Genomic DNA, 23,148 nt, shown 5'->3' on the forward strand with positions numbered 1-23,148 from the left:
TTGAAACACCTGGTCAGAAAGCAGAAAAGGGGTGGAGTCACATAAGGAGCTCTCTGGCAGATGCTGGGAAGTCTGGGCTACCTTGATGCCTTATTCTCCATATGCTCCCTCTCTCCTAGACATCAAGGTCAGAGGCTTAGCTTTAATACCTATGAAGTGTCCAGAAGTAAAGGAAAATGAGGGAGTTACTTGATGTCAGTTTGTCAGTCACTACTAATTCTGAACATCTCCAAAAAAATATAAATTCCCATTACTCTGTTATACCCCATACAAAGTAAAACCATAAATTTGTTAATCCACCCCAAATATGTTGTCAGAAAACAAAGTGTTGACTTTATTTTCAACAGTCTTCCATGATATATGATCTTCTCAGGTCCACAATTTAAAGATTTTTTTTTTGACAGAGAGAGATCACAAGTAGGCAGAGAGGCAGGCAGAGAGAGGAGAGGAGGAAGCAGGCTCCCTGTTGAGCAGAGAGCCCGATGCGGGACTCGACCCCAGGACCCTGAGATCATGACCTGAGCCGAAGGCAGCGGCTTAACACACTGAGCCACCCAGGCGCCCCTCAGGTCCACAATTTAATAAGACTTCACAGATGTTACTACTGACTGATACTCAACAAAAGACTATACACTATTCAAGTGTATTTAGATTTTTTCAGTAGTATTCAAGAGAAAATACTGATTTATAATCTCCAGTGTGCTTTTTCCCTGGTATTTTGTGTATGACACAATTGTTATACAGTTAATTTCCCTGTTAAACGAGACAACTCTATCGTAGTTCAAGTGCTAACAGATTTGGCTTTACAACCATAATGTTTACTTTAGTGTAGTCACTGCTTATAAATTAAGAATGGTAGGTTTAAGAAAATCTAAAAAAAATTCAAAATAGTTTTGGGATCATAAAAATATGTTGTCCAATACCTTATAAATATTTAAGAAAATAGTTGTTAAAAATTCCTGTCAAAATGTAAAATATAGCAGAAAACAGGGGCAAAAATAGATTCACCCTCAAAAGTAAGACTTTATTTTAAATTTGTCAAAATTAAAGAGGTATTTGTTAAAATTAAAGAAACTGGAGAAAATTACTTTTAAATAAAGATATGTTGTTGAAAACTTTCAGTGTGAGAAAATTTGTTGTTTACTAATACAATATATTTAAATGAAATTAACTTCCAGCAGTTCAGAAATTTCTGGTAAGTATAACATTTTATATTGAAGAGAGTATTGAGAATATATTAAAAGTCATAACAGTTTTTGTGGAAATAAATAACTGCCAATCAATATCCAACAAAAATTTTATTTGTACTATTTCTTAGATAAAAGAGAAATTCTGTAATACTTCTGAGACTATACTTACCTAAATTTTTCCATACATTCTACCAGCAAGCACGCTGGCTAAATCCCAGAACACAATTGACATTTACCCTGAAATTCTGTTCAATCAAATGCCAGAGTAGATGTACCAGAGAATCCAAACAGCAGAGACATCACATGAGAATGTTCCAGCACTCAAACTAGTCCACAGGAAAAAAAATAATAGAATTTGTAAAATGTTATTTTTAAAAATATAACAAAGGGAAGTTTAAAAACGAATATATTTTTGGATGGATTTTAAAAGCTAGGCCACATGCTATTTAAAGAAGGAGGGAAAGAAAAAAGTTTAAGTGACCAAAACAAAAACCAGGAAAATATTAACACTGTGTGGTGTGTGTGTGTGTACACACTATCAGAAAAAGTAGACATTAAAGAAATAATCCTCTCAAGCAATGGTGAATTGAAAACATCTCCATGATGGGTTGCAACTTGTTCCATCAACAGCAGCTTATTTCCCCACCCCTTGAAACCAGACTAATATCTTGCTTTGACCAATTATATATTGGATTGGACCAATTATATATATAATTGGACCAATTATATATAAGTGATGTCAGGGGGGCTATAGAGCTTACGATGTTACAGCCTTTGTGGATTCTAATCTTACTTACTAAATTCCAAAACCACAATGGTGTAAAAAATCTTAATCCATTTCTGAAGGATAACATGCTATACCTACAGAAGATACTCTTCTAGTCCATAGCCCACCGTTCCAACTGCCAGACAGGTTGGGAGGCCTTCATGGATCCTCCAGACCAACTCAAGCCACCAAACGACTCCAACCTCATAAATACTCACAAGCTAGAAAAGCAGAAACCCTGAAAAGACTGTCAACCACCAGAATCACAGGAAATAATAAATCATTATTATTTTATTAAGTTTGAAGTGGTTTATTATATAACAATACATAACAATTGCATTGTTATTATATAACATACAAACAATTGCTTTGGCTGGAAAATAAACTGTGCTAGATTGAAAACATGTCCACAAAGGGGTGATACCTACATCTCCACCTCTTAAATGCAGACTTTATCTTTTGCCTTACTTTGACCAATAGAATGTGTGACAATTACAGAGCATGGAACTTAAGAGATTTTCTATCCTTTGCTTTCACTCTCTTAGAACCCTCACAGTACCCTGCTATGAAAAAAACTGAGTCTAGCCTACTGGGAGAGGTGATACGGAGAATAACCGATTTGTTACGTTAGCCAACATCAACTGCCAAACCAATTAAGCAAGATCATCTTGGACCCTGTAGACCCAGCTGAGTTGTCAAATGACTGAAACCATAGGAATGTTCCAAAGCTAATACAAAGAAGCCCCTACCGAACTCCATATACAGTGTATATGAACACCAAAAGACAGACAAGGGAATATTCATAGCTGTAATGTTCATAAAAGCAAAAGCTAAATAAATACATAAGGAGAGAGGTCTGTTACAATAAAATGGACAATTGTATTTATAATCAAATGCTGGCCTTTGGTTCACTCCACAGCACTGAAAATGAATAAAAAGTTCCATTAGGTGATGTCAGCAAGATGACCTAGTCTAAGATCTCATGTTCATCACTACACAAAAGAACAACTGGACAACTACCCATGAATAAAAATAGCTCTCAGGGAGCCTTGGAGTCTACTCAAGAAGCTACAGCAACACATTGGGGGTGAAAACAAAAAGTAAGATAAACCACAAGAAAAGGTAGAAGGAAAAATGGCATTTTACCTACATCATCCTATCCCCTAGGCAAGCGCTGATCAGTGCCAAAAGGGAGATCAACCCACAAGTTCTCCTAGAAGAGGAAAAGCAAAGCAGGTTGAGCACTGGATTCCCCCAGCTTTTCTGAAGGCTGAGGGACCTGCTGCACCTCACCGTACCCAGATCACTGGGGAGTTCAGCATCGCTGAGACACCAGAAACAGAGAAGGGCAAGGCTAGTCATATTAACCAGATGGCAAGTGACACCACAGGCTACAAATTGCCTGGCCTCGGAAGACCCCAGCAGCCTTCGCCATATGGGCCTGAAAAGCAGCCACCATAGTGCCCTGTACCTTTTACCACCAAGGATGTCAGTGTTCAGAGCTGTAGATCCCTGCTTGCAAAGGAACCCAACAGCTTTCCACCACTGAGTAAACCCAATAGTCATCATATCTACTGAAGAGAACCCCTCAAACTTTCACCATCAAGGGTGCTATCATTTTTGCCTTTAAGAAATTTCAGCTACCTGAGCTGGTTCTAATCCCCTCTCTGGGCCGAAAAGCCCCAACATGTACCATCACAAGAACCTCAGCACCAAGATCCAGTGCGGGTGCAATGGGCCCACAGTAACCCATATGACTCTCTAAACATTCCCTTACAACACCATCCAGCAATCACACTCCTTCGTAGTTACCCAAAAAAGCAGGAAATTTATGTCCATACAAAGACCTGACCATGGATAACTATTTTATTCATTTATTTATAGTATATATAACATCTATATATAATACATATAACATATTCATTTATTTATAACGGTTTTATTCATATTTATAACTGATATTTATAACTGTTTATTCAAGTAACCTGACCTGGGTCCCGATCTCACAACTGCGAGATCATGACCGGAGCCCAAACCAAGAGTCAGACACTTAAATGAGTAACCCCAGGATCTTCACTTCTGGGTATATATCTAAAATAATTGAAATCAGTATCTTGAAGAGATATCTGCACCCCTCTCATCCATTGCAGTATTATTCACAATAGCCAAGTTATGGAAACAACCAAAGTGTCCATCAATGGATGAATGAATAAAATGTGAGGTACGTGTGTATGTATCACCTGCTTTTCAAAAGCTTGTGTTATACCACCTCACCCACCTGTTTTCACTAATTTAAATCTGGAAACAATTTTCACTTTTATGAAGAAAGGAAAAAAGTAAAAATAACGTTGGCCTGGGGCACGTGGGTGGCTCAGTCAGTTAAGCGGCTTCCTTTGACCTGGGATCGAGTCCCACATCGGTTTCTCTGCTCAGCCAGGTGTGCCTCTCCCTTTACCCCCTCTGGCAGCTTGTGCATGTATACTTGCTTTCTCTCACAAATAAAAAAATATATATATTTTTAAAAAGGGGCGGGGGGAGGAAGAGAAGGGAGAGAAGGGAAGGAAAGGAAAGGAAAGAGCATTGGCCTATAGGAAGTTACTTTTTGGGTCTGAAAAATGCTCAAAAATTTTCCCATATAAATTAATGGCAATTGTTTCTACACTTGATGCCATTTTGGCTTACTAAAGTTTTCATAAGAACTCTACTTTTGAACACCAGTATAGTGAATAGAATATTATTCCAGATTAAAAAAAGAAATCCTGACATTTTTAAGAACATAGATGGAGGTAGAGGACATTATACTCAATGAAATAAGCAAGACACAGAAAGAAATAGAACACAATCTCACTTTACAGAATGTAAAATAGTTAAACTCATAGAAGCAAAGTAGAATGGCAGTTGACAGGGACTGGTCAAAGGTTACAAATTTTCAGCTATGCAAGCTAAAGAAATTATAGAGATATGATACACAGCATGGTGAGGATAGATTTAGTTTTTACTTCAGATTTATAAAGATGATCTTAAATTTTCTTGACACAAAATTGTAAATATATAAAGGTGATAGATATACTAATTAGCTTGATTGTGGTGATCTTTTCACAATGAATACATATATCAAAACACCAAGTTGTACATCTTAAATATTTACAATTTTTTTATGTCAAAGATACCTCAGGAAATCTGTTTAAAAAGATTCTGCTGAGTTTCAGTCATTAGTAGGCATCCTAGCAACAAAAACAACATGCAAAAATTATGTGTATTAATGTCAGCTATCTTTTAGGGCACTCAGATTCCAAAAGGAGAATGGCAAAATAAGTAACATTACAGATCATATATTTAAAGTTATTTAGCTACATTATTTCTATTAATAACTTCTGCTTAGTATATAGTACATTATTAAAATGTTAAAGCTGGAATTAAAGGAAAAAAAGAAACAATTGCCGTTAATCCCCACCCAGAGATAACTCCTAACATTTGGCATTAAAATATATCCTAGTTTAAAAGAGAGAGAGAGCAGGGTGCCGTGGTGGCTCAGTCAGTGAAGCGTCTGCCTTTGGTTCAAGTCACCATCCTAGGGTCTGGGGATTAAACCCCACATTAAACTCCCTGCTCAGCGACGAGCCTGCTTCTCCTTCTCCTACCCCCCTGCTTGTGCTCTCCCTAATAAATAAATAAAATCTTAAAAAAAAAAATTAAAGAGAGAGATACAAAGAAATAAAAAAGAACAAATAAGGAACTATGGCTATATGGTAACTACAGACAACAACAAAATAATTAGCAAGCAAGTTATAAAAAACAGAGTAAGTATGATCCCACAAAACTGGCAAATCCAAATAATATATACTGTGTTGGATATGGGCACATTATTTTTTTACTATTAATCTCCATACATACATACATACACATATACATATATATATATATATATATATATATATATATATACACACACACATACATATTCCTATGTACATATTTCACAATAAAAAGTATTAAAGCATTTTGAAAGGAAAAGAAAAATAAAAGAAAAACAATCTCCTAAGACCTTAATATGAATTGATTTATTTTGACTTACCAGTAACAGTCCTATTATTCTCTATGTAAAAGAACAGAGCACAACAATAAGCCAAACTTCCACAAATAATACAAATAAATTGAATGAATAAGTTTATTATATCTTAATAGAAAATAATTCAAATTAAAAAGATGCAAAGGGACTCTTAAGAAGGTCTTTCTCATATATATTGATTTACCTTACTTTTTTAATCAAATCCCCCAATGACTCTCCATTCCCTTAAAGTTTAAAACTTACAATGCCCTACAAAACCTTACATGATCTGTGGGCTCCCACTTCCCCTCTGTGCTTTCCTTACATACTGTTCTCTCTTGTGGTCTTTCCGCTCCCACTGGGCCTTTGTACTGACTGTTCCTCTAGCTGCAATGCTCTTCCTTCTGGAGTTTTTATGGTTTATACCTTAAGGCCTTCAAGTGGTTTTGTTGTTGTTGTTGTTTGACTGATTGCTTATCACCTTGTTAGTGAGGCTTCACTTTGTCACTTTATTTAAAAATGCAACCTTCAGAGCCCCTGGATGGCTCAGTGGTTAAAGCCCCTGCCTTCAGCTCAGGTCATGATCTTAGGGTCCTGGGATGGAGCCCTACATCAGGCTCTCTGCTCAGCAGGAGCCTGCTTCCCCCTCTCTCTCTGCCTGCTTGTGATCTCTCTCTCAAATGAATAAGTAAAATCTTTAAAAACAAACAAAAAACAAAACAAAATGCAACCTTCTTTCTCCCCTCCCCTCTTCCAAATCCAGGCGCTCCTCCTCACCTGAACTACCTTCCCTTTCCTCCCTATCATTTTTATCTTCTAATGCAGTCCATAATTTGGTATGTGATATGTTCCCCCCAAGCCAAACTGTATTCAGCTTTATTAAAGATAGTTTTCATAAATAATCATGGTATTTCAGGCAAGACATGAGTAGATGATTGTTAATAGGATACAACAACTTTCAAACTCCCTTCTTCAAGGGACTACCAAAATCAGAAAGTGACTATAAAAGCATGGAGGACATGGGGAGTTAGAGAGAAGGGGGTTGGGGGAAATTGGAAGGGGAGGTGAATCATGAGAGACTATGGACTCTGAAAAACAATCTGAGGGGTTTGAAGTGGTGGGGGGGTGGGAGGTTGGGGTACCAGGTGGTGGGTATTACAGAGGGCACGGATTGCATGGAGCACTGGGTGTAGTTCATAAACAATGAATCTTGGAACACTGAAATAATAAAATTTAAAAAAATAAAAATAAAGAGGCCATTTTCTGATGACACAAATTTCAATCTATGTTAATTATACATTATTAAGAACAACTTCATAGGGGTGCCTGGGTGGCTCAGTGGATTAAGCCTTTTCTTCAGCTCAGGTCATGATCTCAGGGTCCTGGGATCGAGCCCCGCATCGGGCCCTCTGCTCAGTCGGGAGCCTGCTTCCCTCTCTCTCTCTGCCTGCCTCTCTGCCTACTTATGATCTCCCAAATAAATAAATAAAATCTAAACAAACAAAACAAAACAGCTTCATATAGCAAAAATGTATAAAAATTGTCTTTTATCCTCAGATGTTGGATGTAACAAAACACATACATAGTTTCACACTGACATCCCTTATTTTCATTTTTCATACTGTAGCTCTCTAATGAGACTTTCAAGCTATCCCAGAGTGGCACTGCCTGCCAGCCAGTGCTTCAGGGATCCTAGTCCTTGCCAAGATACCTGAGTGTTGATAGATGAGAACTTTCAATGGCAGTTTCTGGCAGAGATGAAAGGGCCCCTTTACCACATGTAACATTTTCTAATTACCTAATCAGTGCCCCATGTGAACTATAGAGTAGTGATAAGAATGAACAGAAAAAGCATAAAAATTATTTAGGAATGAAACTTTTAGTTCACAGACTGTTGGAATTTTTTTTTAACTTAGCATGTCAAAAATTTGGTAAATGCTAAGTTTAGGACATGGGTAAAGGTCCTTATACTTAAATAAAAATATTCCTTTTTTAAAGATTTTATGTATTTATTTGACAGAGAGATCACAAGTAGGCAGAGAGGCAGGCAGAGAGAGAGGGATAAGCAGGCTTCCTGCTGAACAGAGAGCCCGATGTGGGGCTTGATCCCAGGACCCTGAGATAATGACCTAAGCTGAAGACAGAGGTTTAACCCACTGAGCCATCCAGGTGCCCCTAAACAAAAATATTCAATTTGTAGAACTAGTCATTCGGAATGTAAGTGATAAATCTGTACCGTAAAGAGCCAAATGCGTTAAAGACATATTATGCGCCATCAGTTCTCCTACCCACAAGAGGTTTAAACTTTTTGTGCTATGTACCTCAGACATGGCTGTGTATGTCATTCTATGGTCAAAGAAAAGAGGGTGGAAATAACTAGGTGTCTCTCCCCCGCAGATGCTATAATTGCGCACGTTTGGACCATTTCTTTTCTGCTTCAACTACATAGCTACTGCCAGTGTTCAGACTGTGGTTGATACATTATTCTGAATTCCAGAGTGAGCACTATGATGAAACTGAGCAGAAGCCCCAGGCCAGCTCATCATACAGGCATCTGGCACGGGCAAGAAACACACTTTAGTTGTTGTTTTAAATTTGTCAAGACAGCATAGTCTCTATTCTGAATAATAAGCCAAACTTGGAAAATTGGTCCCTAGTTCAGACTCCTGAAGATGACTGACCCTTTCCAGGCTTCCCACATTATTCAGTAATTGAGCAAATGCCAAAATGCACTTCAATTTGCAGACAGTTTTAATTGACATGGCACCGCTTTGAGTGGTTGTGACCTTTGGGAGAGGCCTAGAAAACATTCATGAGGCACTAGGGGAAATATGCACATTCACATCCTATGCTTCACTTAGTCTGTGCTTTAAAAATATTACAATCTGCTGTGCCCATAATGTAAATTCACTTTACACGACATTTACCACTGGGTTGTCCTTAGATTTTTATCTTCAAATCCTTTAATTTTTTTTTAATTTCACTTTTATTTATCTGACCTACCACAATTAAAATTTTTTTAAAATCTGGGAAGACAATTGTCTCTTATTTTCTTATCTACTGTAGGTGCTAAAAAACATCCCATTTGGAAGCTCTCTAAGAAGAAAAAGATGTGCTTTTTGGTTAAATGATGAGTGACTAGGGGGACTCGGGTGACACAGACAGTTAAGAGTCTGACTCTTGGTTTCAGCTCAGGTCCTGACCTCAGAGTTGTAAGATTGAGGCCTGAATTAGGCTCCACGGTGAGTGGGAGGCTGCCTGAGATTCTCTCTTCTTCTCCCTCTGTCCCTCCCACTCATGCTCATTCTAATAAATAAAAAAGTCTTTTAAAAAATTCAAATGTTCAGTGACTAAAATAATCCTATGCATGTATCTTTTAGGATCAAAACAATAGAAGAGGCTGGCTATTCTAATGAGCTAAACAAATTAGGTGACAAAACTACATCATGTATCTGTTTAATAGTACTAAAGTCCTCTGATTACGTGGGTGAGTCCATTTTTCTTTATATTACTCTAACATTTTCAAAGAATGTTCCCTTTCATTTTATTCTCAAAACAAAATTCTGAAATAGCTAATTGATACATCATTAACTAAAGTTTTGCAAGAAAGATAATATTTCTTGGCCAAGAAGGCAGAGCTATATATTGGAGCATAAAGGCCACATTACAGATTTTTAGAATTTTATTTTTAAATAACCTCTACACCCAACATGGGGCTCAAACTCACCAATCCCAAGATCAGAAGTTGCACGCTCCACCAACTGAGCCAAGTAAGAGCCCCAACATTACAAATTTCTCGTCTAATTCTCATACCTTACAACATTCCTATGCTCTACATCTCTTCCATTTAATTACCCAATTCCATAACTATTTTGAAAATTTTCAGATCACTGGTTAGCAACTTACACTTCATTTTCTTATATGTACTAACAATAAGCATCTGTAAAAGGCTTCCCTGAATATTAAAAAAGGGATTTTTTTAAGATTGTGTAGGAAATATTGGTGGTCCAATAATCACTTGGAGTCTGAGTCACAGACTCCTATTCTTTTTGGAAGTACAACTCCTCCAGAAATTTAACAGTTTTCATATTTACCTAATACCAATCTTATTCATATGCCTTGAAACACACTCAGAATTCTGTTTTTCTTTTATATCGACACCCAAACAGCTATATTCCTTTGGTCTCTCGTCTTCATGTGTCTCTCTCAAATTAATGTTTAGACACTTTGAACTTCTGGGCTTCAGTAGAACCATAAACTTGAGTTTTTGTCTCTAAGTCATTTTATCTAACTAAGAACTTTTATTTGCCTCCATTGTCTTAACCTGAACTTTGCCTGAGGGACCATAATCCACTGAAGATAATTAACAATAGGTATTAAAACCATATTCTTAATTTGGTCCTTGACAAAGGGTGAACTTTAGTAAGAAGTCACTCAAAGTTTTCTCAAGTGGTTCTCATACTTTCTTACTATTTGGGTTTAAGAAGAAGTTGTCTCTTTCAAACCCCATTACTGAATGTTCTACCTTCTTTTTCATTCTTACTTGGAAATTGGCAAATTCTTTCTATGCTATGTTAAACACATCCAACAGGAAACACAATGAACAAACAATACCGTTAAGTTTCCCCCAAAGCCAGGAATTCATTTCATACATGATCTGTGTCCTATATTTCCAGAAACAACTATTTTACCATATGATTTGCGACTGAATAACATGAGCCAGCATCAATCAAACCTCTGATGCATGCTGTCCTTCCGGTAAGCTAAGGACTTGTATTTTCGTTCTGTTGTTAGTAACACCAAAAATCTAGTACTAAGTTTTGTGTCAGTCTGTGAGAGTATATTTTTTTATGAATTTTAATAATTCTTAACAATTTTGGTATACGAACCTATTATATGAATTGTACTTTTAATTTTTTTAATAATGTCTTTGATGAAATGAAGCTTTTGATATCAGTGTATCAATGTACTTTTAATTCATTTAAGCCAATAAACCACTGTAAATTACATAAATCTAGAAATCTGAGAATAGAAATCTTAGCTGCTAACAGAAATAGGCTAATAAATATACTCAGACATCAGTTATGCTGGTAACACTTTCTCTATTACTTCACACCAATTCTGAGAAGAAAAAAAAGTTTTTTCGGCTTAAACAACAGAAATCTATTCTCTCGAAGTCTGCAGGCAAGAAAGTTCCATATCAGTTTCACTGAGCCAAAATCAAGAACCACCCTCTCTCTTGAGTGTTGGCAAGACCACATTGCTATGAGAAGGGAAGAATTTGTGCCTTCACTCTTCCAGCAATGTTTCCCACGTTCTTTGGCTGTGACCAACACACTCAAATCTCTACCTTCATCATCACACCGCTTTTTCTTGTGTGTGCAATCTCCCTCTGTCTTTCTCTTCCCCACCCCCCAGCTTTATTGGAATTTTGGTTAGGAATTGCACTGGATCTGTAGATTGCTTTGAGCAGTATGGACATTTTAATGTTAATTCCTCCAGTCCATGAACAGGATACATCTTTTCATTTATCTGAGTCTTCTACAATTTTTTCACCAATGTTTTACAGTTTCCATTGTACACACCTATCACATTCTGGTTAAATTTATTCCTAAATATACTCTTTTGATGCTACTGTAAATGGGATTGTTATCTTGCTTTATCTGTTCATTGTTAGTATATAGAAATACAACAGATCTTTTATGTTAATTTATATCATGAAGCTTTACTGAACTCATTCATGAGTATAGTTTTTTTTTAATAGCCTTTAGATTTTCTATTTATAAGATCATGTCATCTGTGAACAAGTCAGGTTTACTGCTCCCTTTCCTATTTGCATACCTTTTATTTCTTACTCTTACCTAATTGCTATGGCTAGATGCAATGTAAGGAACAAGAGTAGGCACCCTTGTCTTGTTCCTGATTTTAGAGGGAGAACTTCTTGCTTCTCACCATTGAGTATGATGTCAGCTACAAGTCTGACATATGTGGCCTTTATGATGTCAAAGTACATTCCTTCTATACCTAATTTCTTTTGTGTTTTTATAATGCTGGGTTCTTTCTAATCCAGGGATTAATCCCATTTGATTGTGGTATATGATCCTTTTAATGTACTGTGGAATTTGGTTGCCAGTATTTTGTTGAGGATTTTTCTATGTTCATCAAAGATATTGGCCTATAAATTTTTTTCTTATTGCATCCTTACTGGCTTTGATAAGCAGGATAATGCTGGACTTATAAAATAAATTCAGAAATGATTCTTCTTCAAGTTTTTGGAAGAGGTTGAGAAAGATTGGTATTAAGTCTTTTTTACCCATTTGATAGCATTCACCAGTGACACCATCTGATCCTGGACTTTTCTTTGTTGGGAGATTTCTGAATACCAATTCAATCTCATTTGTTTTTGGTCTGTCCAGATTTCTTATTTCTTCATGATTCAGTCTTGGTAGGTTGTATGTGTCTAATAATTTATCCATTTCTTCTAGGTTATCCAATTTGTTGACATATAATTGCTCAAAGTTGTCTCTCACAATACACTGTATTTCTTTGCTGTCAGTATTTCTCTTCTCATTTATATTTATTGAATCCCTCCCTTTCATTTCTTGTATAGTCTAGCCAGAAGTTTGCCAATTTTATCTTAAAAAAAAAAAAAGCCCTTAGTTTCACTGATCTTTTTGTTGTTTTCCTCTTCTCTTTCATTTATTTCTGCTCTGTTCTTTTTCCTTCCTTCAGATAACTTAAGCTAGGCTTATTCTTTTCCCAATTTCTTGAGCTACAAAATTAGGCTGTTTGTTTGAAATCTTTCTCTTAGTTTAATGTAGGCCTTTACTACTAAGAACTTCCCTCTTAGAACTGCTTTTCTCCATTCCTACATTCTGGTGTGTTGTGTTTTCATTTTCCGTTGTTCAAGATATTTTTTATATTTCACGGATTTCTTCTTTGAACCATTGACCTTCTTTGACTCATTTACTATTCAGGTATGTATTGTTTAATTTCCACATACTTGTGAATCCTCTAGTTTCTTCCTGTTACTGATTTCTAGTTTCATGCCATTATAGTCAGAAGAGATACTTGTTTATAGGTAATGACTTATAGTGTCATTGTTTTCTGGCTGTTTAGTGTTTCTTGCTTCCTTGCTTCCTCTCCTCCTTTCATGATTTCATGATTTTCATGATTTTTAGTAAAATACTTCTTTCTTTCTCTTTCTTCCTCTTTCTCTTTACTACAGATTTTTACTTTGGGGTTACCATGAGGCTTATGTAAAATGTAAGAATTTAAGTTGATTATTTTGGTCACATATAAAAACTCTACTCTTTCAGCTCTGTTTAAGTCTTTGGTCTTTTAACATTCACTACAGTTAAATGTGATTTACATACCCCAACTGCAGTATAAGATTTCCAAGTGTGTATACCCTACCAGTTAACTTTAGACTTCCATGTTTTTATGTTGTTACATAAATCCTTTATATTCTTCAGTTCCAGAATGTTTTGCTTTAAATAATTCTATCTTTGCTGAACTTCTCGTTTTGTTTATAGACAACTCAGCAAAATCTGGGACATCACATATTTATGTTCTCTTGTAGTTCCCTAGCTTCTTTAAAACAATTATTTTTCATTCTTTATCAGGGATAGATCTCCATTTCTTTGGAATTAGTTGCTGGAAAATTGTGTTCCTTTGGGGAATATCATGTTTCCTTGATTTTTAGTGTTCCTTAAAGTTTTGCATTGCTATCTTTGCATCTGAAGAAGTAGGCACTTCCTCTAGTCTTTATTAATGAGCTTTGGGAGAGATATAGCTTCTTCACCTGTCAGCCCAAATAGGGACTCTAAAGCTTTCTCAGACTTTTTCTATGGTTTTGTCTGCTCCATGCCTCTTCTTCCTTCTTGCAGGGGAATTCTTTTTTTTTTTTTTTAAAGAATTTATTTATTTATTTGTCAGAGAGAGATCACAAGTAGGCAGAGAGGCAGGCAGAGAGAGAGAAGAGGAAACAGGCTCCCCGCTGAGCAGAGAGCCTGATGCGGGACTCAATCCCAGGACCCTGGGATCATGACCTCAGCCGAAGGCAGTGGCTCAACCCACTGAGCCACCCAGGCACCCCTTGCAGGGGAATTCTTAAGATTGCATGTCTTCTCCCAATCCTGCAAAGCCAGGCCAAGTGTTGAGAGCCTGCTAATTTATTTTCCCTAGAGCAGTTCCCTAGGGAGCTCAAGTTATTATGGTTTCTCCCAAGCCTGCAAAGTTGGGTCTGCTTTCTGCAAAAGCACACATTCCATCTACAAAGGTTTGCTCTCACCATCTGTGGAGGTGCATGGGGAGTCAGCCATGAGTCAGGAAGGGATGAAGCACATGAAGTATTGGGGGTGCCCATGGGCCAGTTGAGGGTTTCATTGAAAATGTATCCCAAACAACTCATGGGCCAGCTTTTTTATGGAGGCTGTGACTTCTGTCATCCTCTAATGAGCTCCAAAGTCCTAGTTGCTATGTGCCAACCTCTCAGCTATGCTGATTATCTCAGTCTTCTTGGTGAGACAAGAAAAAAGTGCCTCTTGACGACGGTTCTGAGGAAGGCAGGTGCTCATTCACTGTGCTCCCGATTTCCTCTGAGGGAGAAACTGTGGGTCAGGGGGAAGTGGGGTTATCTTGGCACTGAGCTGAGCTGTCTTAGGAGAAGAGTGATGTAGGTAAAGTAAAATCTATTTTTAAGACTCTGTTCTTAGATTCTTCAAGCTGCAGTTCTTGTTTTTTTGCTCCAAAAATGTGCTATGACTTCTCTGCTAGACTCCTGGACTCCCACAAAAGTACTCTTGTCTATAAGTGGTTGACAAAATCAATGTCTGTGGTGGGATAACAGTGGAAAACTCCTATTCTACCACCTTGCTGACATCGCTAAAAAAAAAATCCTATTATTAAAAATTTAGAACCCTCAGAAGCACATATATTACAGGTATAACAGCAATGGCCTTATAATTCAACACTATTAATATAACTAATATTTGTAAGTTCTCATTTTAATATTACATACAAATATGAATTGTGTTTAAAAATTGCAGTGTAGACTTTGTCAGTTTCTAACTCCTTATTTCTTTGAATTAGATTAAATAGAAGTACTTCAAAAGACATCACAATCAATATTCAGACATTATCCAGTTCCTATCAGGCAACGTTGTCTCATTAACAGGCAACTTCATTAGAGGCTTTGGAAATCAAATATCTGGGATCAAACTTGCCAAGGAACCTGCTCTAGGACTCAGAAATAATAAATGGAGGAGATATAACATACAAATAAATGCTGCTGAATTTTAAAAAATGGCATCTTTATGTATAAAATCTGATATCAGGTTGAATAAGAGGACAGTATTAAATAAATGACTTCATAATTAATAATTGAAATTCACACGATCTTTCAAAAATAACATCTTAGTTTCCCTGCCATAATATTCACCTTCTCCAACCTTGAAATTGTCCTTCTCAAACTTCCCACTAAATCCCCAGAGTACCTAAGGCAGTCTTTAAACACATCTTGATTTAATTCTAACAGAAATCACTATCCCTTCTCTTTAACCCTTTACTGGAATAATCATCTACCCAAAAGATACACAAATACCTGTGAAAATTTTGTACAATACAGAAATACATTTTCAAGTACATTTTTTAATAATCTATAAAATATTTAGTGAATCAATAGTACGTTTAAATAGTTGAATCTCAAAGAACCATTAAGGAAACAATATTCATCACCAAAATAAGCAGATGAAAATAAAGTATGCTAGAAAAATATGAAAGTCATGTATTGCATTTGAAACTTTTTTTTAAGTCCCTTGCTTAAAGTCATGGGAAAAATATAACACTTTAATAAGAGAATATTTAATTCTTATTTTGCCTTTTCAAATGATTAGTTTGGATGGATGATTTGTTTTCCATTCTGTTTTGTTTACAGGTGGAAGAACTCACATTTTACAATGGCAAAGTAACTTGTTTAAAGCTAATACTCTGAGTCCTGGGTGGCTCAGTGGGTTAAAGCCTCTGCCTTCAGCTCAGGTCATGATCCCAGAGTCCTGGGATCGAGCCCCACATCGGGCTCTCTGCTCAGCAAGGGAGCCTGCTTCCTCATCTCTCTCTGCCTGCCGCTCTGCCTACTTGTGATCTCTGTCAAATAAATAAATAAAATTAACTTTATTTTTTAAAAAGATAAGTTGAAACTGTAAAATTCAAAAGACGTGATGGCATAATGTTAAATGCTTAAAATATTTTAAAATATCAGATTTTATAGAAGAAAAATTAAAGCAATATAAATCCATTAAGGCAGGAAGAAATGAGGAGGGGGAGAAGGGAAAAGGGAGACAGTACAAGTGTAGAAGGGAGAAAAGGAAGGAGGGTAGGAGGGAAGGAAAAGAAGTTAAGAGGAAAGGAGAGAGAATAAGCAGTTTGAAAGGCAGAGTGGATAGAAGGAAGAAGAGAAAAGGTAGATCACTCACTGAGATGACCTCAACACCATCCAGTGAAGAAGTAATTATGCTTTAAAAATATATCACTGGGCGCCTGGGTGGCTCAGTGGGTTAAGCTGCTGCCTTCCGCTCAGGTCATGATCTCAGGGTCCTGGGATCGAGTCCCGCATCGGGCTCTCTGCTCAGCAGGGAGCCTGCTTCCTCCTCTCTCTCTCTCTGCCTGCCTCTCTGCCTACTTGTGATCCTCTCTCTCTGTCAAATAAATAAAATCTTAAAAAAAAAAAAATATATATATATATATATATATATATATATATATGTATATATAACACTGACCAGAATATACATAAAATAAAAATTTTAATCTTCTTAGCATAAAATTAGAAATCTTGTATTATCTGACCCCTGCTTATTTTCTACCCTCAACTCTTAGCACTTTCCAGTATAAACCTTCAGCTCTAACCATACCAAATTAGCTACCTCTGATGACTCTCCCAACCTTTACCAGACCACTGTGTCCTTGCTCTTTGGTCTTTCCTTTTTCTCCCCCTTTCTCTTCCTTTTCCTTAGTCCATTCTCTATACTCCTAGTCCTAATAATTATTCTTCAATATCAGTTCCAATCCTGACCGTGTTAAGTATTTCTTGATCCATCCTACTCTTCAGGAAATGTGTCCTACCCTTAATGCTCACTTAACAACTTGTAAAAACCTCAATTACAGCATCTAACACTTGATTGTCTGGACAAGATTGTCTGGACAAATATGAGCTTCATGAGTCCTAGAACTAAGTCTTAATCATCACTGTTCTCTCAGTAAAGGATACACTTCTAAACTCTTAAAAAGAAATATTTATTGTGGAAATTAGTAGACATTATGAGACTGAGCAAATAAACAAGTCTAATTATGAATTAGATTCCCTTTTAAAGAAAGTCATATAAATTATGAAATTTATTTATATTTTTCATATTTGCCTGAAAATTTCTAACACTCCCTTAAAGTTTGATTATAGACCAAGACTAACATTTAATTACTGCAAAATGAACTTTTCATAAAGTAGCCTGAATGCTGTGAATAAGAAGTCTACAGAGAGTTCACAAAGTTCAAAAACATGCCAATTTTGTACAAAATAAGGTCTGTGGAGCTCACTGTGCTGTTGCTGCTGAGCTTGCAGGAGCTTTTGGTAATTAATCTGAGCTTTGGGGAATTTCCAGTGTTGGCAAACATGTTTTAAATTTTAAATCTGTTGTTTGATGGGGCATTCCTGAGTAGAGGTCATGCAATGGGGGAAAAAAAGATGTTTAAGCTTAACCTGCACTTTTTTTTGGTCAGATGAGCACAACAAACATTTGTGGAAATACAGTTTGATTTCAAATAAAGCTTGCTTGAGAGCTCCAGTGAATACAATATAAAGTATTTCTTTTTTTTTTTTTTTTTTATAAACATATATTTTTATCCCCAGGGGTACAGGTCTGTGAATCACCAGGTTTACACACTTCACAGCACTCACCAAATCACATACCCTCCCCAATGTCCATAATCCCACCCCCTTCTCCCGAACCCCCTCCCCCCGGCAACCCTCAGTTTGTTTTGTGAGATTAAGAGTCACTTATGGTTTGTCTCCCTCCCAATCCCATCTTGTTTCATTTATTCTTCTCCTATCCACTTAAGCCTCCATGTTGCATCACCACTTCCTCATATCAGGGAGATCATATGATAGTTGTCTGTCTCTGCTTGACTTATTTCGCTAAGCATGATACGCTCTAGTTCCATCCATGTTGTTGCAAATGGCAAGATTTCATTTCTTTTGATGGCTGCATAGTATTCCATTGTGTATATATACCACATCTTCTGGATCCATTCATCTGTTGATGGACATCTAGGTTCTTTCCATAGTTTGGCTATTGTGGACATTGCTGCTATAAACATTCGGGTGCACGTGCCCCTTTGGATCACTACGTTTGTATCTTTAGGGTAAATACCCAATAGTGCAATTGCTGGGTCATAGGGCAGTTCTATTTTCAACATTTTGAGGAACCTCCATGCTGTTTTCCAGAGTGGCTGCACCAGCTTGCATTCCCACCAACAGTGTAGGAGGGGTCCCCTTTCTCCGCATCCTCGCCAGCATCTGTCATTTCCTGAGTTGTTCATTTTAGCCATTCTGACTGGTGTGAGGTGATATCTCATTGTGGTTTCGATTTGTATTTCCCTGATGCCGAGTGATATGGAGCACTTTTTCATGTGTCTGTTGGCCATCTGGATGTCTTCTTTGCAGAAATGTCTGTTCATGTCCTCTGCCCATTTCTTGATTGGATTATTTGTTCTTTGGGTGTTGAGTTTGCTAAGTTCTTTATAGATTCTGGACACTAGTCCTTTATCTGATATGTCGTTTGCAAATATCTTCTCCCATTCTGTCAGTTGTCTTTTGATTTTGTGAACTGTTTCCTTTGCTGTGCAAAAGCTTCTGATCTTGATGAAATCCCAGTAGTTCATTTTTTCCCTTGCTTCCCTTGCCTTTTGCGTTGTTCCTAGGAAGATGTTGCTGCTGCAGAGGTCGAAGAGGTTGCTGCCCGTGTTCTCCTCAAGGATTTTGATGGATTCCTTTCGCACATTGAGGTCCTTCATCCATTTTGAGTCTATTTTTGTGTGTGGTGTAAGGGAATGGTCCAATTTCATTTTTCTGCATGTGGCTGTCCAATTTTCCCAGCACCATTTATTGAAAAGGCTGTCTTTTTTCCATTGGACATTCTTTCCTGCTTTGTCAAAGATTAGTTGACCATAGATTTGAGGGTCTATTTCTGGGCTCTCTATTCTGTTCCATTGATCTATGTGTCTGTTTTTGTGCCATTACCATGCTGTCTTGATGATGACAGCTTTGTAATAGAGCCTGAAGTCCGGAATTGTGATGCCACCAACGTTGGCTTTCTTTTTCAATATCCCTTTGGCTATTCGAGGTCTTTTCTGGTTCCATATAAATTTTAGCATTATTTGTTCCATTTCTTTGAAAAAGATGGATGGTACTTTGATAGGAATTGCATTAAATGTGTAGATTGCTTTAGGTAGCATAGACATTTTCACAATATTTATTCTTCCAATCCAGGAGCATGGAACATTTTTCCATTTCTTTGTGTCTTCCTCAATTTCTTTCATGAGTACTTTATAGTTTTCTGAGTATAGATTCTGTGTCTCTTTGGTTAGGTTTATTCCTAGGTATCTTATGGTTTTGGGTGCAATTGTAAATGGGATTGACTCCTTAATTTCCCTTTCTTCTGTCTTGCTGTTAGTGTAGAGAAATGCAACTGATTTCTGTGCATTGATTTTATATCCTGACACTGTACTGAATTCCTGTATAAGTTCTAGCAGTTTTGGAGTGGAGTCTTTTGGGTTTTCCACATATAGTATCATATCATCTGCGAAGAGTGATAATTTGACTTCTTCTTTGCCGATTTGGATGCCTTTAATTTCCTTTTGTTGTCTGATTGCTGAGGCGAGGACCTCTAGTACGATGTTGAATAGCAGTGGTGATAATGGACATCCCTGCCGTGTTCCTGACCTTAGCGGAAAAGCTTTCAGTTTTTCTCCATTGAGAATGATATTTGCGGTGGGTTTTTCATAGATGGCTTTGATGATATTGAGGTATGTGCCCTCTATCCCTACACTTTGAAGAGTTTTGATCAGGAAGGGATGTTGTACTTTGTCAAATGCTTTTTCAGCATCTATTGAGAGTATCATATGGTTCTTGTTCTTTCTTTTATTGATGTGTTGTATCACATTGACTGATTTGCGGATGTTGAACCAACCTTGCAGCCCTGGAATAAATCCCACTTGGTCGTGGTGAATAATCCTTTTAATGTACTGTTGAATCCTATTGGCTAGTATTTTGTTGAGTATTTTCGCATCTGTGTTCATCAAGGATATCGGTCTATAGCTCTCTTTTTTGGTGGGATCCTTGTCTGGTTTTGGGATCAAGGTGATGCTGGCCTCATAAAATGAGTTTGGAAGTTTTCCTTCCATTTCTATTTTTTGGAACAGTTTCAGGAGAATAGGAATTAGTTCTTCTTTAAATGTTTGGTAGAATTCCCCCGGGAAGCCGTCTGGCCCTGGGCTTTTGTTTGCTTGGAGATTTTTAATGACTGTTTCAATCTCCTTACTGGTTATGGGTCTGTTCAGGCTTTCTATTTCTTCCTGGCTCAGTTGTGGTAGTTTATATGTTTCTAGGAATGCATCCATTTCTTCCAGATTGTCAAATTTATTGCCGTAGAGTTGCTCATAGTATGTTCTTATAATAGTTTGTATTTCTTTGGTGTTAGTTGTGATCTCTCCTCTTTCATTCATGATTTTATTTATTTGGGTCCTTTCTCTTTTCTTTTTGATAAGTCGGGCCAGGGGTTTATCAATTTTATTAATTCTTTCAAAGAACCAGCTCCTACTTTCGTTGATTTGTTCTATTGTTTTTTTGGTTTCTATTTCATTGATTTCTGCTCTGATCTTTATGATTTCTCTTCTCCTGCTGGGCTTAGGGTTTCTTTCTTGTTCTTTCTCCAGCTCCTTTAGGTGTAGGGTTAGGTTGTGTACCTGAGACCTTTCTTGTTTCTTGAGAAAGGCTTGTACCGCTATATATTTTCCTCTCAGGACTGCCTTTGTTGTGTCCCACAGATTTTGAACCGTTGTATTTTCATTATCATTTGTTTCCATGATTTTTTTCAATTCTTCTTTAATTTCCTGGTTGACCCATTCATTCTTTAGAAGGATACTGTTTAGTCTCCATGTATTTGGGTTCTTTCCAAACTTCCTTTTGTGGTTGAGTTCTAGCTTTAGAGCATTGTGGTCTGAAAATATGCAGGGAATGATCCCAATCTTTTGATACCGGTTGAGTCCTGAATTAGGACCGAGGATGTGATCTATTCTGGAGAATGTTCCATGTGCACTAGAGAAGAATGTGTATTCTGTTGCTTTGGGATGAAATATTCTGAATATATCTGTGATGTCCATCTGGTCCAGTGTGTCGTTTAAGGCCTTTATTTCCTTGCTGATCTTTTGTTTGGATGACCTGTCCATTTCAGTGAGGGGAGTGTTAAAGTCCCCTACTATTATTGTATTATTGTTGATGTGTTTCTTTGATTTTGTTATTAATTGGTTTATATAGTTGGCTGCTCCCACATTGGGGGCATAGATATTTAAAATTGTTAAATCTTCTTGTTGGACAGACCCTTTGAGTATGATATAGTGTCCTTCCTCATCTCTTATTATAGTCTTTGGCTTAAAATCTAATTGATCTGATATAAGGATTGCCACTCCTGCTTTCTTCTGATGTCCATTAGCATGGTAAATTCTTTTCCACCCCCTCACTTTAAATCTGGAGGTGTCTTCGGGCTTAAAATGTGTTTCTTGGACGCAACATATAGATGGGTTTTGTTTTTTTATCCATTGTGATAGCCTTTGTCTTTTGACAGGGGCATTTAGCCCATTAACGTTCAGGGTAACTATTGAGAGATATGAATTTAGTGCCATTGTATTGCCTGTAAGGTGACTGTTACTGTATATGGTCTCTGTTCCTTTCTGATCTACCACTTGTAGGCTCTCTCTTTGCTTAGAGGACCCCTTTCAATATTTCCTGTAGAGCTGGTTTGGTATTTGCAAATTCTTTCAGTTGTTGTTTGTCCTGGAAGCTTTTAATCTCTCCTTCTATTTTCAATGATAGCCTAGCTGGATATAGTATTCATCGCTGCATGTTTTTCTCGTTTAGTGCTCTGAAAATATCATGCCAGCTCTTTCTGGCCTGCCAGGTCTCTGTGGATAAGTCAGCTGCCAATCTAATATTTTTACCATTGTATGTTACAGACTTCTTTTCCCGGGCTGCTTTCAGGATTTTCTCTTTGTCATTGAGACTTGTAAATTTTACTATTAGGTGACGGGGTGTGGGCCTATTCTTATTGATTTTGAGGGGCGTTCTCTGAACCTCCTGAATTTTGATGCTCGTTCCCTTTGCCATATTGGGGAAATTCTCCCCAATAATTCTCTCCAGTATACCTTCTGCTCCCCTCTCACTTTCTTCTTCTTCTGGAATCCCAATTATTCTAATGTTGTTTCGTCTTATGGTGTCACTTATCTCTCGAATTCTCCCCTCGTGGTCCAGTAGCTGTTTGTCCCTCTTTTGCTCAGCTTCTTTATTCTCTGTCATTTGGTCTTCTATATCACTAATTCTTTCTTCTGCCTCATTTATCCTAGCAGTTAGAGCCTCCATTTTTGATTGCACCTCATTAATAGCTTTTTTGATTTCACCTTGGTTAGATTTTAGTTCTTTTATTTCTCCAGAAAGGGCTTTTATATCTCTCGAGAGGGTTTCTCTAATATCTTCCATGCCTTTTTCGAGCCCGGCTAGAACCTTGAGAATTGTCATTCTGAACTCTAGATCTGACATATTACCGATGTCTGTATTGATTAGGTCCCTAGCCTTTGGTACTGCCTCTTGTTCTTTTTTTTGTGTTGAATTTTTACGTCTTGTCATTTTGTCCAGATAAGAGTAAATGAAGGGGCAAGTAAAATACTAAAAGGGTGGCAACAACCCCAGGAAAATATGCTTTAACCAAATTAGAAGAGATCCAAAATCGTGAGTGGGGAGAAAGGGGATAAAAAGAGGTTCAAAAAGGAAGAAAGAAAAAAAAAAAAAAAAGAAAAGAAAAGAAAAAAAAAGAAAAGAA

Source organism: Mustela lutreola, chromosome 14 (assembly GCF_030435805.1).
Source record: "Mustela lutreola isolate mMusLut2 chromosome 14, mMusLut2.pri, whole genome shotgun sequence".
Lineage (NCBI taxonomy): Eukaryota > Metazoa > Chordata > Mammalia > Carnivora > Mustelidae > Mustela > Mustela lutreola.